The 19,109-nt window shown below is 41.4% G+C and overlaps 1 protein-coding gene across 3 annotated transcripts in view; it reads left to right on the plus strand.

Moving 5' to 3' along the window:
• zbtb4 (zinc finger and BTB domain containing 4) overlaps positions 1–19,109 on the plus strand; it is a 35,832-nt gene that overhangs the window by 6,529 nt on the left and 10,194 nt on the right. Inside the window, exon 1 of one of the 3 annotated variants that reach the window (XM_088347883.1) lies at positions 9,446–9,634. The exons of the other annotated variants lie outside the window; for them this stretch is intronic. The gene's annotated coding sequence lies outside the window, so the exon portion shown is untranslated. Of the gene's footprint in view, positions 1–9,445; positions 9,635–19,109 lie in introns of those variants that run through there. 3 annotated transcript variants of the gene reach the window in all.

Here is a 19,109-nt window from a genome sequence, read left to right on the forward strand (position 1 = left end):
TGACCGAACAGCGAAGCAAGAATTTCTCTAAATTTTTGGTCGAACACCGACTTGTTCGAACTGAGAGGCGTTCGAAAACCGAGGTTCCACTGTAGTACTTTTTAACATTATATTTTTACTATTTTCCTTCTGCGGGCTGAATTAAAAAGGCTAAAGGGCTGTATGGGACCCACGGGGCGTAGTTTGCCCATGCCTGATCTAGCTTATCCGACTGGACGGCATGGCATTCCTGAGCCAAGATGGAGACATAGTTTCTCAGGCATGTCCTGGATTGTCAATCAGGCCTCCTGCTCCTGCTAAGTCCCCAAAACGCCTCCCCAGAAAGGTGTCCAGGCAGCATCCGGACTAGATGCCCAGCCACCTTACTTGGCTTTTCTCAACACAGAAGAGCAGCAAATCTACTCTGAGTCCTCCCTTGACCATGAAAGAGCCTTTCAGCCTCTCTAAGGAAGGGCTTGGATATTGTGTAAAGGAAACATGTATTTTAAATGTATGTTTTTAAACGTCGCCCACATGATAACAGTTGGCCTGCTGTGGACCGGGGGCAGTGGCTGCTAGCCCGCCTCCCATCTGCCATGCGCCATGGCAAACGGAAGAATCAAAATCACCTTGCACAAGTGAGAAACGATAGATGAAAATGTACTTTGAATGGATACAAAATTCTTAAAGGAACCTCAAATCCCACCAGATTTGCTGACAGACGGGGCTATTTTTAAACCATCTCTCTTAATCCTTTGTTTTTTTTTCCACACCGACTCTCGACTGGTGCTTGAACTCCAGGAAAACAGCGCTCGGACCACGTCCAGTGCAAAATAGGTGCTGCTATCCTTTACAATGACAGCGATCTTCATCCAGCATCGCTTCCAAATCACGAGAACAAAAATACCCTGCGCAATTTGACCAAAAAACCTTAAGGCAGTCACTCACACCTGTGCATTTTGTGATCAGGATTCCTACAAATCTGTCACAAACGGATAGGGAAGAAAGACAATCACTATCTTAATTTTGTCTTTGTGCTTGATCCCTCGCTCAACAGACGACTTTTAGATACTAGAGGTATAATATCTGGTATGGTTGACTATAAATCATGACTATTTTGAGTTTTCACTATTGGCCTGAAAAATAAGCAAATAAACTGTATTGTGACCTTGGCGAGCTGGCCAACTCCATATTTTTAGTCTGCCACTGTGCTTCTAGCTTTTTTTTTAATATTCTCCGTTTGGGTTGGGTTTGTGTGCGGGCGTGTGCTGTTTTTGCTTTTGCTGTTCGGATTTCGCTTGGTAGCACAGTATGAAAAGCCGTGATCACGTTAGGGCCAAAGAGGGGCGGACAGAGGATGGGGGCGCTCTGAATGCCAAGCTGATAGTGAGCATGTGTTTGACTGGGCACACACACACAAACATTAAAGCTATTGTCTTTGGCGCCAGGCACGCTGCTTCTAACAAACGTGTTGCTCTCTTTCTTTTGCTCTTTCCACCGAGCTGTAAGTCGTCGTCACGTGAGTCGGCGCTTGAGTGAAAGAGTTGGCACGGGTTGAAGTCCGAAAAAAGTTCGTCCTCCAACTCCCCAGAGCGGCCAGAGAGGTCATAGGAACAACACCCAACCCGTAGCGGTTCCCATGGCGACCAGTGCGGCGGCTCACAATGAGGCCGAGCCGGTGATGAAAGGGAGGGAGAGGCAAAGGGCAGGAGGCGGGCGGCAGGATTCGGTTGCTCCTGCCTGCTCGGGGCTGGGGGCGTGTCAGACGGCAGCGGTAAGAGACAACATATCAGAGCATACAGCTGGAACATTTATGTTGGATGACCCGGATCTTGTCGATTTGGTGTTGAGATATTCCTTCAGCTATTGTGGGGTGCTGTAGCAAAAGTCTTTCTCGAAAGATCAAGAATATGGGTTTAGCTCTCATTGAACTAAAGTTCTGTAAAAGGTTTCCTCCTAATCACTGATAACCAGTGGCCTGAAAAAACATCACACAAAATGCAAAACAATTCAGTGCTGTGTGTTTTTCAATAGGGATGGGTGATACTTGGTATTTTGGTATCGGTCCGATCCATGTAAATACATGCTCATATTGATCAATTCCGATCCGATACTTTTTGCCTGGAAATATTATGAGCGTTGAATAATTGTCAATCCCCGCCCCTTGAGTTAGTGAAACTGGAGTGTCATGCACAATTTCGTTGTCACAATATGTTAACCCATTTTGTAACAATGACAGTAAAGGTATATTCTATTCTATTCTAGTATATAGTTACGATAAGCACATAAAAATCATTTTAAGAAGTAATACATTGATGGGGGCAGCACAGCAAAGCAGTGGTTAGCGCTTGTGTGGCATAGTTCTGAGGTCATGAGATCAAACCTTCCTGTGTGAAGTTTGCATGTTCTCCCAGTGCTTGCGTGGGTTTCTTCCGGCCACTCCGTTTCCTCCCACATTCCAAAAACATGCATGTCAGGTTAATTGGCCGGTCCAAATTGGCCCTAGGTGTGAGTGAGCGAGTGAAATGTCTGTCTCCGTATGCCCTGCGACTGGCTGGTAACCAGTTCAGGGTGTCCCCTGCCCACTGCCCGAAGATAGCTGGGATGGGCTCCAGCACCCCCACAACCCTAGTGAGGATAAGCGGTGCAGATAATGGATGAATGGATGGATATATTGATGGCTCAATATTGGTGTGGACGTGTCCCCTTTGTCGTCGTCACAACCACACCCTTAAAGGATAGTAACACATTACCATTTTTATTTGCATCTCATTGCCCTCTGTAGGGTGAGCTTTTTTAAATGTGTTCATGTAAGTTTGGGGTGTTGTTACTGTAAAAAGTCTACACCTCATTGTGTTTCCTGTTTGCCTCTGTTCTTTTTACCTTCAAGTGGGGGTATTGATCTGGCTGCTCGTTCACTCTCCCGATGCCCTCTTCTCTGCCTGGCAGACAGGAAGCAGGAGGCCAGCCATTGGCCAGTTAGGGAAAGGGGCTAAAAGTCACTCACCCATTGGGAGCACTGGACGAGAGAAGGGGTGCACTATCTGCGTATAGAAGCAGCGCTTTGTGTAAATAGGTGGAGGAGCGTAGTATAGATTCCTGGATACTAGTATCACTCCAATCAAAGTACTAGCGTAGTATCGATAATAGCAATATTTCAAAACAAGCCACCCACCCATACCCGATATGCTGTTCAGTTTTCGGTTTTATTTCATTTTTACCTCTTTGTCGTTTTGTCAAACTGCCATTATAACGCCAACTGCTGCTGCACTCTGTGTTTTCTTTTGCATGATTTGTTAGCATTGCGCTCAAAGTGGCCTTTCCCAAGTGGAGTGTTTTCAATGTGCTTCAATGCACCATTCTTCGCTTGGTGTTCACTTTCCCTGCAGCTGGCACAGCACTGTGTTTTGGATGCATCATTGGCTTCAGGTGGAATAAGCAGTTTATTTTTCCATCGCCCGTCGTCCGTGACCTCGGCTGCAACCTCCGCCGAGGCCCTGAGGTACGCCGCCAAACCCTGGCGCTTGCCATCCCCCCTGCCACCGTCCGAGGGTCCGTTTTGACGTATTTGCTCCTTGGCCGGGCTCCTGTTTGTTTTCAGCCATTTTGGGGACTCGCCATGCTCATGACAAACTGCTTTAATGGCGTCCTGGCGCCATGCCTCTTTCTCCCTCACCCTATCAGCGAGCTTCGTGTGTATCAAGTTGTGTGTGCATGTGTTTGAGAGGATGAAGGGAACAAGACTTCCAAATGAAAAGAAGATTGGATTCATTTGGGTGGAGTTGGAGTGGAGGAAGCTTGGGGAAGTGTGGAGAGGGGGGACAGTATGAGTGCTGTGCGAGTGTGTATGCATGTGTGCATATGTAAAAGCAGGAGTGAAAGTGATGAGAATTCCGGCTCTTTTTAGAGAAACGGCTCTTTCAGCTCAGCTCACTTTCGGCTACTAAACGGCTCTTCGGTTTTTGAAAATTTAATATTACCTATAATGATTAAATATTAGGCTCCTAATTACTAAAATTTGAATAAATATATATATTATGCTACTATAGTATAATAGCCTTTATTGTTTCAATCTTCAGTAAACCTTTACCAAATTAGAACTTAGTAAGTTGTTAATATTCAGCAACTTTATAGTCGAGCAACACCGAATCCCTGAAAATACACAACAAAATGTGAGGTAAAAATATTTACTCTTTAGTTCAACAACAAATACAGAATAAAATACAAGAATAAACTTTCAATTTTGTTACACATTACAAAATTAAAGGGAAACAAGAACATATTTACAGATCTAAAGAATTTTTTTTTTAAACACAACACAATTTTAGCTTTTTACACACTGAATGTACTTAAACTCAAACAACAACACAGAACCCCTAAAAATTATATATATATATATATATATATATATATATATATATATATACACAATTACATTTTAACCAATTGAGACACAGGACCCTGAAAAAACATTGGAAATACAAGTAAGTACAAATTAAAATATGTAAAGGAAAAGATCAGGAGTCTCTACCGAAGATTGGTATTTGGAAAGCGCCTCAGCTTTGAGGGACAGATTCGGCTTTTTCTTCACTGGTGGACAGTGGACTCTGCTTTGGAGCCATCGGTATCATTAAAATGAATCAAAATGATTTGATCGATTGACACTCTTTTCTACTGTTTAATAAATACAAGGTGACAATGAATCCAAAATCAGCAACGTTGATAAACAATTGAGAAAACAAGAGGAGATAAGGAGAAAAGCCGGAGCGTATCTCGGTCGCGTCTCCTTGACAGTCCAAACAATTTTTACATTCATCAAAATCATGTAACCACTTACAATAACGTGGTGCATTTTGTCTCAATGAAGCTTATCTTATTATCATTCAAAGAGAATGAAATAATAACGACCACTCTTTTTCCTGCTTTGACCATTTTTTTTTTAATATATACTGTATATAGTTCACGTTCACGGGGCAACACTGAGGATGCAACTCAGGACAGCTTTCTCTACTGCTGACGGTTCCTGGCCTGTTTTTGGGTCATGGCAAAATAGGCACCAGTCCAATCTATGATGTTGTCGGCCCAGTTCTGATGAGAGCCACGTTTTCTACTATAGTGGAGAAGCCAACAAGCACATGTATGGTGTGGGATTCTTGGTCCACAAAAACAGGAACGCCTCTGTATTAATATTTTTTTTTCGGAAGCATTGTCCCTGGGTTCCAAAAGGTAAAAATACATTTCAGTTTTATTAAAAAAATATATATATTTTAAACTAGCACGGCGGGTGAGTGGTTAGTGTGTCTGAGGTCATGAGTTATAATCCAGATACCAAACTTCCTGTGCAGAGTTTGCATGTTCTCCCTGTTTGGGTTTCCGCTGGGCACGCCTACGTTTCGAAAACATGCATGGCATGTGAAATGGTGACTCCAAATTGTCCCCAAGTGTGAATGAGCAAGTGAATGGTTGTCTGTCTCTGTGTGCCCTGTGACTGGCTGGCAACCAGTTCAGGCTCTCTCCTGCCCACAGCCCGAGAATAGCTGGAAATAGTCAGGGATCAGAATTTTCCGCGGATCCGCGGATATCCGCTGTTTTTGAACCCCAAAGGCATTCCGACTTTTTCTCTTGCGTAGCAAACAAATTCAAAATCCGACTGTCTCACTCTTTCCTTTATTGCTCTGGCGCACCCTGGCGGCCGTTAGAAAAATTGGCCGCATTGTCGCACAAGCTGCAGGGACTGAACTGCATTTGAACTTATCTTGCAGTATTTACAAAAAAATCAGTTATGTGGGCAAATTATTTTAATCTTCTAAAAATGTTACTTAAATGATAAATGTAAGCATGGTTTTGGACAAGTAAATTGCCTAAAACCCAGGTTTGGGGGGGGGGGGGGGTGGCTGGTTGGCGGTGGGGGGGGCTCCGCCCTGGTTTATTCCTGGACGCTGGCTATTTCAGCTGAAAATGAAAATCTCCATTCTGATCCCTGAATAGTAGCTCCAGCAACCCTTCGACCCCACTGAGGATAACAAGTACAGGCAATGGATGGATGGATATATATTATAAAGTTTAGCGCAGATTATCAGTAAGTATCAAGCCCTAGGGAATGATTTTAGTATGACAAATCACCGTTAGATGGCAGGATTGTTTTTGATCAGATATTTTTCTGAACATTTAAAATGCCCCCACTTCCTAGTCTTGCTCTTTGCATCCAGCGAGTGTAGTGTGCAAGCGGCGAGTATAGGCGTAGTGAAACAGTGTGGTCAGAGTAGCATATACCGTATTTTCCGCACTATATGGCGCACCGTGTTATAAGGCGCACCTTCAATGAATGATATATTTTAAAACTTTTGCCATACATAAGACGCACCCCATTATAAGGCGCTATAAGTGCATGCTGGTTTAAGATCAGGTAATTGTGCAATTTTGTAATTGTAATCCTGTGCAGTCCTTCGAGACATTTTTGTGATTAAGGGCTATTTACGGTAAATAAATGTGACTTGACTTGACTACAGTAGAGAATGTAGTTACGTTATGTAACCTCTAGAGGTTGCCACGCTAAAGGGAATATCAACAAAACATTCAAAATGGTCAAACTTTATTGTTAACAAACAAGCTTTCCACAACTCCATTCACTCCCAAAATAAATAAACAGCCGTTTTATTATTTTCTCTGAGGTAAAGCATTTTCATGACACATCTTTAACATCTTTGAACAACATCAAGGCATATCATGTTACTTTTCCTCCATTTAGTCAACACGCAAAAAAAAACCCGTCTGATACTGTTATTTTAAATGAAACGTTAGTGCAATATCAATAAAGTGACACTCGTAATGTGCAAAAACAACAAGTGCAAAACAATAACAATAAAGCAATAACATAATAACTGTAAAATGTAAAACGTAAACACACAAAAGAAAAACAAAGTTCACTCTATAAGCTCCTCATCGACGAATCCCTCGAATTCTTCTTCTGCAGTGTTCGAATTGACCATCTCAGTGAATGGGCCATCCAACACGTCCGGCTCCGTTTCATCAAGGTCGTCATTAATTGAGTCAGTGTCGCTGATGTTGTCTGGCTGTTCGGGGACAATTCCTGTCTTCTTGAAAGCTCGGACCACAGTTGAGACTGATATATCAGCCCATGCATTTACGATCCACTGACAGATGGTGGCGTATGTCGCCCGGCGCTGTCTCCCCGCACGTATGAAAGAGAATCGTTGTTTAATATTTCCCAGTATGCACAGCGCGAAAAATGGAGTCGGCGGCTGTTTCTCGTAGTTGCGAGACCTTGCGAATTTAATATTGAGCCATATATAAGGCTCACTGTGTCATAAGGCGCATGGTCAGCTTTTGAAAAAAATTTTGACTTTTATGTGCGCCTTATAGTGCGGAAAATACGGTATATGGATAAGTACATTTGTTGGCCTGGAGTGCGATGGACGCCACCAGGCTATACTTGCCCAATAAACACCACAGAAAATGGTGCCCCTATAACCCTAGTGGTTAAGGGATCCAACCAACCACACGGCCACAGATAGTTAACACTTTGCGATTTTTTTTTTCATTCTAAAAAGATGATGAGGGGACTTTATAAGTTCAGTGTTCTTGCAATAAAATACATTTTGCAGGCAGAGAAGTGCCCGTGCTTATGAAAAGCATTATTTAGAAGCACTTAAAATTTCTGCTTGCAATGCATCCTTTCACAAAAACGAGTGATTTCAAGAAACTTAGCAATACTAAACTTGTTTACAAAACATGGTAAAATCCAGATACATACTCATATCTGTCAACCTGTACGTTTTTGCCGTACAAAGTACGTTCATTAGGCATTTTAAGAAGTGTACGATGTACAAGAAAATCTGTACGGAAAAACACAAATTTGTCAATTATGGGTATCATCCGGTATACACCGACTATGACGAAATGGCAAATCAATCAAGTCAAAGGAGTTTCCCGCGGAAGCCTCTATCTCGGTATCGTTTTTTTGTTGTTGTTGCAAACGAAGCGAGCGGTTTGATGCTACTGTGGGCATGCGTCTGCCGCCTGGGGATTTCCCATCATGCATCATTCCGTGGTAGTTGTGTAGTGAAAGGAAGTCCGTCTCTTTTTTAGAGAACTGGCTTTTTTGGCTCAACTCATTAAAGAGAGCCGGCTCTCAAACGGCTCACTTGCTTTGATGCATTATATTACGAATTATTATGTTGTATAAAGAAGTTAAGAAAAATGAAAAAAGACAGGTTTGTGTTTATCCCTTTAATCAACATATTACCAACAATAATTTAAAGCAGAAAATGAATTAATAATTTGAATAAGAAAATTCTACTTAATTATATTTGCATGTATTTTTTCTTTCTACAGTGAACGTCCAAGCTACTTAATTTTTGAACTTTTTTTATAATAAACCTCATTCATGTCGAGCAACTCAGTATCTCACAATAAAATGTTAATTAACAATATATATGATATAACGAAACACATGTACTTATATAACATGTTAAACTACATAAATAAACACGTTTGAAAAAAAAAATATGGTGTAAGATAATTTTGTATTATTTAAGGGAAAATACCACATTTTGTAAGGGCATGGAGCCGTGGAGGTTGACAGGTATGCATACTATTTTTGTCATGAAATATGAGGGTTCAAGCTTTCTTTTGACATGTCAAAATGAGTCAAAATGGCAAAAATTTGCTTGCACAGGCTCTTCACATTTGAGAGAAACGTCTGGCATTGAGTGAGTTAGGAGAGAGCATATTGACGGGAACCGGTGTTATGCCGAGAAATGCATCCCTGCCGAGATTTGCATCCCCACTTACTATCACCACTTTTACCTCGTTTTATCTCACTTTTATATCACTTTTCGGGAATGTGATGGCGAACATATATCCAAAACCACTTTGTCTTGCATTTGTTGGGAATGTAATCGGACGGTAATGCACACCGTATATAAATCACCTTTGAGCAGGTAACATGTTTATTTTGCCTTTCTCTACTCAAATTGCTCATATTGAAACTGTTATGCACTCTAACATAAAGCTTATTTCAGCATAATAAGCTTTATGGTAGAGCATAACAGTTCTCAAAAGTGATTTGTATACGGTGTGCATTACCGTTCGATTACATTCACAACAAATACAAAGACGGAATAGTTTAAGTTGTATTACATTCCCAACAAATGCAAGACGAAGTGGTTTTGGTTATATGTTCGCCATTACATTCCCGAAAAGTGATATAAAAGTGAGATAAAACGAGGTAAAAGTGCTTATAGTTGCTAGGGGATGCAAATCTCAGCAGGGATGCATTTCTCGGCATAACAACGTATCCTTATTGATGGGGAGCTCGCTCTTGTCATTCATTTGAAAGAGCCGATTCTTAAATTCGTTTCGTTTGCAAAAGACCCATCACTATGTAGCGAGGGAGAGAGGCCAAGTTGGAGTGAGAGAGTCGCGCCTCCCCTCTGTCTTCTCATGCGGCCTGTGCGCGCTCTCTCTCGCGTTACCTCTATTTATCTCTCTCTCTCGGGCTCTCTCTCATTTGGCTTCCCTCCTCTCTCTTTTGCTCCCTCGCTTGGCTTCCCACTCTTCCGCTGTCGCTCGACCACAGAGAGGTGGGAGGGTGAAGCCATCGCAGCAGAGATGCAGCAGGAGGCTTTGCGAGGTACGTCTTCTTCTATGCTCTGCTCGTTGCGTCTCGTTGGGTGGAAAAAAAGCAAAAAACTGGAGAGGCAGAATTTTTTTTCAACGTCAGAGCACCGTCCTTCCCTCGTTTGCTCTTTCTGCGGGTAAAACGCTGGCGTGGGGCAGATTTGCGTGGTGTGGGTGCCATGCGTGCGTTGGGGCGTGAGCACCGCTGGGTTGGTGTCCGAGCGCGTCATGGTCGGCCTCTGTCGCACTTCGATTTTCCGGGGGGAAACTTTTGACGTGAGGTGGCAGATACTGGTCCGAACGTGCGTTAGAGAGACAAGCCCCCCGCCCACCCCAAAATACATCCTCTTCCACTTGTGTTTTGGTTGAGTGTTCCTAATAGTTATGCGTCGTTCACGAACGAAAGGAGTCTATTAGCCGACTCTTTGAAGTGATGAACAAGCTAAGTAACTGGCTCCCTTCGAAGCGCTGTCCTTTGCTCTCGTTCTCTCAATCTTCTTTCTTCTTCCAATTTTTTCTCTTGGGTTCTTGCTTTCTCTTTCTCTTTTTTTCTTTCACAATCTCTCACACTTTCTCTTTCACTTTCTGTCTTTTTCTCTTTTTTCTTTCTGATGCTTTCTCTTTTTCTAACTCTCCTTTTCATTCTTGTATTCTCTTTTTCACTTTCTCTCTCTTTGGCCCTCTTTTTATCTGTCTTTCTTTCAATCTCTCTTTATTTTTTATCATTTTCTCTCTCTTTAGATGTCACTCTCTTTCTTACTCCCTCTTTCTTTGTTTCACTTGCTCGCTGTTATCTTTATCTCTTTTTATCTGTATTTCTTTCTCTTTCACTCTATCATTCTCTATTTCCATCCTTACCTCTCAATTTCTTTTTCTTTGTGGTTCTACCTCTCTCTCTCTCTTTTTCTTTATCCATCATTTTCTCTTTCTTTTTCTTTATTTGTTTCACTTTCTCATTATCTCTCCCCCCCTCTCTCTCTGTTTCTTTCTTTTATCTCTCTCTCCCTCCCTCGTTTTCTCTATTAATATTTCTTTGTCTTTTTTCTCTCACTTTCTCCCCTAACCTCTCTGTCTCCCTCTCTTTTCATCTTTCTTTGTTTCTCTCATTTCTTAATCAGTTTCTCTATCGCTCTTTTTGTCTGTCTCCCTTTCTCTCGAGCTCACTCGCCTTCTCTCGAAGGCGCTCAAGACTGGTCAATATGAATGGTGTCTTCTCCGTGTAGTTTGCTTAGTATCAACAATTTGAATTAGGTAAAAGGTCATTGTATATTAAAACAATAAAGGCTATTATAATATGGTATCACACTACAGGATTGTAGGGGCACCATTTTCTGTGGTGTGCCTTGGGCAAGTACATCCTGGTGGCGCCCATCCCTCTCCAGGCCCACATACTGTATGTATCCACCCGGTCTGAAGAATCCTTTAAGAGCTGAAAGAGCGGGCACTTTTCAGTGAACTAAGCCAAAAGAGCCGGTTTTCCAAAAAAGCCGGAATTCCCATCAACAGTTCCTACGTCTTGTTTTGGTTGCGGGGCCGCCCTGTGCAAACGCGCGTGCGTGCGTCGTCCATTTTAACAGACTGTTGCGCACGAGTTTGTTGGAAGGCCCACTGATGCCCAATCAAACGGACCCCTCGAAAAAAAGAGAAAAAGACAGGCATCAGCTGCCAACGACGCAGCATTCCGTGGTTTCTATGGTTACTAAGCACCCCCCATTCTTCCCCTAATGATTGTATGGCAGGCAAGATGCACAATCCTATAAGGCTAGCGCAAGGGTGGGCAAACTTTTTGAGTTGCGGGCCGCATCGGGGTTTTCTATCTGCGTAAACAAAGTCTCAAATGTAACACCGCGGCATGAATTCGTGAAAAGGTACACACGCATACACCTACATTTACATGTTCTATATCATCGTATTCAAGCCAAATAGCCTGCTTTGCTGGGCCTTCTACCTAGACGAGGTTGTTGGGGAGGTAATTTGCTGAAACGTGTGCATAAGAAATAATTACATCAATCAAGTTGTTGGTTCCGATACAAGATTGGATTTGGCTGCTTGGGGTGTTTGGTGGTCGGGAGCTGCTGCAACCTCATCTTCCGCCAGATAGTGTTAGCGACCCCACTAATGCAGACCAAAGGAAAGCTGTTTTGTTGTATTTTATTGGAGGTGCTTTAGTATGAAACCTAGCTAAATATATTTATGAAGGCCTACAGTACAGATAAACAAATGTTCATTAAAATAAGTTCAGCTTTTTCATAGCCCATAAGTCACTTACACACATGCACAAATCCGGACTTATAATTTATATTAGATTTTTTTGTATTAGATTTGTTTATAAATAGACCCTTTAATCAAATTGCTTTTCAGACATTTGGAATTAACGTAATGTAAGTCCCTTTTTAAGGACAAGATTTGCATTGATTTTCATTATGTGATGTGGCTAGCTCGAAAGTATTTATTTTCTCATCAAATTTGAGGTCTTTAAACAAATAACTTTTAAAAATATCATGTATGGAAAAATGTAGCTGGCTATCTGCACATTGGTCTTGAGCACAGTTGACAGAATGGGAACACCGGTGTACACATTTTAGTTAGCGGTACTTTTTTACCTTTATACGGGTATATTATTCTATTCCTATTATTTTTTTGAAGGCCGGGTTAAAAAGCTTGGCGGCCTGCAGGCTGTAGTTTTCCCAATTCCAGGGCTAGTGTCAAAGTCAAAGTTAGCTTTTTTGTCAATTCTGCAGAAAAACAGAGAATTGACATTGCTTTTCTCTCAGCCTTCGGTGTCTAGTAAATAAAAAACACAAATACACTATGCTAGCACACACTACACTAAGACACTTGTGCAGACAGTACGCCAGATAAATAAACAGTGTACACGTAAGCCATAAAGTGCATTGTGGTACCTTGAAATCAAAAAGTTGTAAATAGGTTGGGCTAAATTTCTCAAAGAGTATTTTTTTCACCGAAACCTGAAACAACTATGATGGCTTAAATTGCCAAAAGACTGTGGCTGTTTTCAAAGAATTTAAACGGGCGCTGTGAAAAGGTAAAGCAACTGGAATCTGGCTTGAGTCTTCTTATTCCCTTGGGAGTTATTGTTTTGGTGGCTGAGTGGCTTAGTCCCCTTCTCTGAAAAAAATTGCAAACCCTGGAAAAAAAAACAATTCCTGACGTTACCTTTTTACCAACACTTATAACAATACAACAATAATGAAATTTCCATTAAAAAGATGCGGCCCGCCAGTAATGTAAACCGCGGTATAAAATCAAATTGTACAAAAATGAATACATCATAATTTCACCAGATTATGGCAGTACCCATAATTTGGCCACCCAGCCTAGACTCTCTTTGAGAAATGTAGCAAACCCTATTTCTGACATGACTACTGTAAACCCATCCATTATCTGTGCCGCTTATCCTCAGTAGGGTCGCGGGGGTGCTGGAGCTCATCCCAGCTATCTTCTGACAGTGGGCAGGGGACACCCTCAACTGGTTGCCAGCCAGTCGCAGGGCACACAGAGACGGACAACTCACTCGCTCATTCACACCTTGGGACAATTTAGATCGGCCAATGAACCTGACATGTATGTCTTTGGAATGTGGGAGGAAGCCCACGCAAGCACAGGGAGAACATGCAAAAAGCACACACGAAGGTTCGATCTCATGACCTCAGAACTGTGCCGCACCCGCGCTAACCACTGTGCTGCCGTGCTGTGGCTACTGTAAATAAAAAAAGAAAAGTTGACTGTGAGGGCCCTCGCTTCCAGGACTAATGGAAATAGTAGTTTTTTTCACCGAAATCTGACACAAATGTGTTTGCCTAGCTTGCCAACAGACTGTGGCTGTTTTCAAAGAATTTAATATCGAGGCACTACCAGATGAAACATGCTGACTACAAAAAGCTAACTGGAAAATGTGAAGCAACTGAAATCTGTTTTTACAGCACAACAGCACTTTTTCACGAAACCATCCATCATCCATCCATTATCTGCATAGGGTCGCGTGGGTCCTGGACCCCATCCCAGCGATCTTCGGGCAATGGGCAGGGGACACCCTGAACTGGTTGCCATCCAGTCGCAGGGCACACAGAGACAGACAACTCACTCGCTCAGTCACACCTAGGGACAATTTAGACTGGCCAATTAACCTGACATGCATGTTTTGCAGTGTTGGAGGAAATCCACGCACGCACACGAAGAACATGCAAACTTCATAGGACGGCTGGTAGCTGGATTTAATCCTATGACCTCAGAACTGTGCTGCGGACGCTCTAACCACTCATCCGCCGTGTCGTGGTTGAGATTTTTAGTCAACCAGTGATCAATAGTGGAATTTAAAATGTGGGTAGAAGTCAAATTCGCAAACTATTTGACATCACTTGGATGGTTTAGCTGTTCCCAAATTTGTGATACCAGTGACATGACATTTAGGACACTTCCATCAATCCATTATCTGTGCCGCTTATCCTTAGTAGAGTCGCAGGGGTGCTAGAGCCCATCCCAGCTATCTACTGGCAGTGGGCAGGGAACACCCCGAACTGCTTGCCAGCCAGTGACAGGGAAATTAAGCACATTTCTGTACTAGAATTCTAACTTTGCTGTTTACTAACGGTGCCAGTTTGTGGATATATTGCGTATTGCAGCCAGAGCACGCCCTTGTTGCACTTGTTAGCAACGTGTGACAAATGGCACTTAGCGTAGGTGACGCACGCTGGGCCCTGATTTGCTACGTTGACGTGACTTTTCATTTTTAGCAGGCGAGCTTAATAATTGATTGAATCTTTATTTCAGTGACAGCCTGTGACAAGCATAAAAGCACATTTTAGAAAAAACATGCGTGTGTAATTTGCTCTGGTGTCCGAGGCCCGTTGAATGCAGAAAGTGTGTCCCAAGGTTTTTTTGCCACAAGCATTTGAGTTTCGGGAAGCTTTTGAATTCATTAACGAGGTGTTAACAATGCGTCAATTTACGGGTTGTTCTTCCAAGTTTTAGTATATATGAATGTGTTACAGCAAGGGTCAGGAACCTTGTTGACTCAAAGAGCCATGTCAGCAAAATATGTTGATGGTTTTTTGAGAGCCACACTATATATTTCAAGACAAAATTCAACAAAACTGTAAAACCTGCTCTCCAGACAAAAGTTAAGTCTTCAGCAGACTTTATTGTACTTTGTGAGGTTTGATAATTTAATAAAATCTATGAAATAATTATAATGTTCTTGCTACATCTATTGCAGCCTGGTCATCCTCATGTGCGGTCTCTTCTCAGGGTTTCTTCATTTTCCTCATGTTGAGGTTTTCAGTTTTTCCTTGCCCTCATTTAAGTTTTAGATCAGGGGATTGTGTAATAATAGTCTGTGGTTTGCAATAATCTGTGGTCTGTGCAGCCCTTTGAGACTCTTTGTGATTAAGGGCTATACAAATAAACACGACTTGACTTGACTTAATGCCTAAGCATTCGTTTCATATCAACAAATATGCTACTTTAAATTTGTCTCTCGCCACAATTACTTAAGATTGTTCAGGCTCATTTTGACCATCATTTCTGTTGTAAATAACTGTTTCAAATTAAGGTGCTAGCAGAGTTCTTTTGTAAAAATGTCATAAAATACTGCAAACAAGAAGGATACAGATGCATTTAGACGAGTGCGTTATGAGTGCAGAGATCCACGCACCCACTTAAATTGCTCTAGGTGCTTGGCTGGCGTATTCAGGTATTTACAGTTTGTTCTGTTGATTTTCAGCATAAAGAGCCTGAACAGCGAACACAGATTGTTTCATGTGCTTCCATATAAAGGATTTCTTAGAGACGTACAGCCAAAACAGGGTCTGTTTGTGTAACACTGAGTTGAAACTTTACCGCATACATTTTGGACAGAAAAAAAATCTGAAAATAAAGTAAAAGTACTGTTACGATGGAATAATATTACTCAAGTAGAAGTAAAAGTAATCATTCAAATACTAACTTGAGTAAAAGTAAAAAAGTACTTGGTGTAAAAATTACTCAAGTACTGAGTAAATGTAGCAACGTCGTATTTGTTGATTTTTTTTTTAAAAACAACAATCAGATCATCAAATTGTCAAAGTCCATCCAGTAAACAAAACAAATAAATGTAATTTAAAAATAGATTAAAATAATCAACGTAAATTCAAGTGCTTTAATAAACAATAAAATGAAAATTCAAATAAATAAGTTAGGCTCATGTAGCACCAAGTGGCACATTTAAAGCCCCAATACTTATCTTAACAGGCTCTGTAAACAGAACAAGTGAGCCCATGAACTCCAACAAAGGAAACATTGCTTATTGTAGCTGGCGTTTCGCAACCGTTTTAAGGACAACATGATTTTGATGTGAGGCCAGGGGTCCTCCCCCTCTTCTGTGTTTCATAGGCTGTATTGCTAAGCGACCTTTTCGATCTGGTTCCTTCGTAAACTACGTTTCCCCTGCTGAAGTTGAATATCGTCACGTGACGAGGCCGCTGCATTTGATTGGTTAAACATGGAGAGCCTGGCGTAGTTATGCATCAAAACAAATGCACCTTGGCGGAGACAGACAGACACGTACTTACGTGGAGGGGGTTTATTAACTAACGAAGTAACAACTTCAATGTTGCCTAAAGTAACGGAGTAAAAGTACCGTTTTTTTCTCCACGAATTTACTCAAGTAAAAGTACAGGGATTAAAAATACTCCTAGAAGTGCAAAATTTCCCAAAAGGTACTCAAGTAAATGTAACGGAGTAAATGTACTCCGTTACTACCCACCTCTGGAAAAATCTGCTTTCTGTGTTGCTTTGGCTTTGCATACACTAAAGATTAGAAAGTCACAGAGAAGATTACCATGTCCCTCTATTTTATCGCTGAGCAGGATGTACTCATTAAAAGAGCTATATCTGGCCGAGAGCCATTCTTTTCCGACCTCTGTTTTAGAGGGATAAAATCTTTGAATATTTGTGGTTAGAAAACAAGTTTTATCAATCCAAATGTTGATAGAAGATTTTTATTTGTTTGTTTGCGTTTTTATCATCACCGTTACGGATATTTTCCGCTCCAAGGTCGTTAAAGGTGCCAAGCCTGGTATTCGAAATGTACTATGTTTTCTAAACTACGACGCATGTTTGCGAAGTAAAAATCAACAAAAGCCTTTAACGTGATGCTTTTTTTATCTATTTTTTGCTTTTCCCGTCGCCCGTCCGTGGCTCGACTATGTCTTGCGTTGCTCTTCCCTCTGCAACAACAGTGCTGACCTACTTTCTGCGTGTCGAGTGCTGCCTGTGGAATTTTACAGCTAGCGAGCGAGCGAGCGGCCTGCCTGCCTTCCTGGCTGAGTCGCCGCTCCAAAAGGCAGCAAAGCACGACGCAGGATTTTTGTCTCCTCGCGTCATTTGCACTCTCACCAAGGTTGCCAATTGGACAATCTGCAGTCTCACAAATTGCTCCTCTTCGATAAGTAATGGTTTTAAGTTGCTGTCCTAGCGTCGTATGCGTCGGCCGGCTGAGCTTTCTCTGAGATGGAAAAAATGCAAAATGGTAACGGTGTCACACAGGAAAAAAACTCTGTGAATGAACTTGGGTCTTTCATCTTTCTTTGGCTGGTCTTATCTTTGTAATCTTACATGTGGATTTAAATACCCGCTGCTGCTTTACAAAATGATGTTGCGTCAGTTTTGATGTTGTTTGCCATTTCTTGTCATTTATATTGTCTTGTAGAGCGCTTAGGAGCTAGTCTGGTACTTCAAGCGATCACAGTAGTTTTCCAGACAAGCTAACGGCAACACAACATTGATGACTTGGCCATCCCCAATCGTCCACCGATCTTCCAACCATCCGTCAACCGGTTTCAGACTGATTTGTAATCCATTGGTTTGCAGTGCTTCCCATAGAGTTTTGTAAGACCCTAAAGGGGTCCAGAGGGGGGCAAGCTCCACCGAAGGAAAATGTCGTACATTTTAAAGTAATGCATTTGTAGAGTAAAATCATGAAGCTATCTCTATGATGAATGTGTGCTTTTGTAAACCATTGAATCATAAATACACTAGTTATGGAAGACAGTGACACAGCAATAAAGTCCCACTTAAAAAGCATGTTAAACGAGACAGGAGTTTAATGGGAAAAAATCTGCTCGTCATCTAATTACACTATAGTTAACTAGGTCCATTCAGATGACGATGCTGTGTAATTTAGGGTATCAGCGATTAAGCAGACCAAATAACCAAAATGAGTTTTAAACAGTATTAAATGTAATACTCATATCTGTGTTTTGTTAAATTGCAGTATTAAACATCTGTATTGCTGCTTTTGGGATTGCTTTAGCAACCACTCCTGTATCTACGACAACGGCATTGAAATCAGCAAGTCAACCCTGCAATGTGTGCTTGAATGTAAAACAGTGTCTCCAACTCAGCATTGGCCACTCAACTAGAATGACAAATGGCATTGATATACGTCATTTATTCTCATGAATAATCAGAACGCGAGTCAGACTCGCATGCATAGGCGCACATTTGGCCAAAACATTACAGACGCTCCACTACTTACGAACATTCGACTTACGATAAACGCTAGAACATTTTTTTCGGGATGTCGAAAAATATTCAGACATTGGTGTAAGTTAGATTTTGTGCACCTTTTCCCCAATTACAGGACAATTCTGTAGTGCTACTGGCGTGTAATCCGGCTTCTTCATAGTTCGTGTGTAAACATACTACACTGTAGCTCCTGCGTACTTAGAACTTTGACCTGTTTATTGTTTAATATCTCATGCATCCATTTGATATGGTTAGTGTAAAGCGTAAAGGAGAGGCGAGCCGTTTAATTATAAATGAAAGTGGAATAAGAAAGCTTGATGTGGTTGAGTGAATGGTTGAATTGCTTTGTTTCGGCCACTCTTCCACGAAGGAAGAATTCGTCTAACTCTTGAAGCTCATCTTCCAGAAATAAGTTAAACTTAATTTTTATCTTTATATTTATTTAAATGTTTATTAAATGTTTATTTTTCAGTACAAAACAATACAGGTTACTTACGCAAGCCTTATACATACTTATACAAACCTTAAACATACTTGTTTGAACCCTAAACATACTTATATAAACCTTAAACATACAAAATATAGCACTGAAGCGACTTATGAACAAATTCAACTTACAAACGATCGTCTGTAGGGCAGCGTCTGTAATTGGCTTTCTCGTTAAAGGACCTTGAAGCAAATTGCAACTGTACATGATCAATCGACAAGCCTTTTCGTCACATTATTGGCATTGTCATTTTTCCACTTTGAGTGTCACAAAATACATATTTAATAAAGCCCACCAAGCTCTTCTGCATGGAAAACGTTTTATTTTCCCAACCACCAGATTCCGTACTGCATTTACAATTGTAAAAGCAATTTAAATATTTGTATTCGACAGCTTTAATGTACAAAGAGCTTCATTTACATTTATTGAGTTTGTTCCTGTTCACCTCACTCGGTGGCTTCTTCCAAGTTACTGT

Source organism: Urocampus carinirostris, chromosome 11 (assembly GCF_059441175.1).
Source record: "Urocampus carinirostris isolate Australia breed hairy pipefish chromosome 11, RoL_Ucar_1.0, whole genome shotgun sequence".
NCBI classification, from domain to species: domain Eukaryota; kingdom Metazoa; phylum Chordata; class Actinopteri; order Syngnathiformes; family Syngnathidae; genus Urocampus; species Urocampus carinirostris.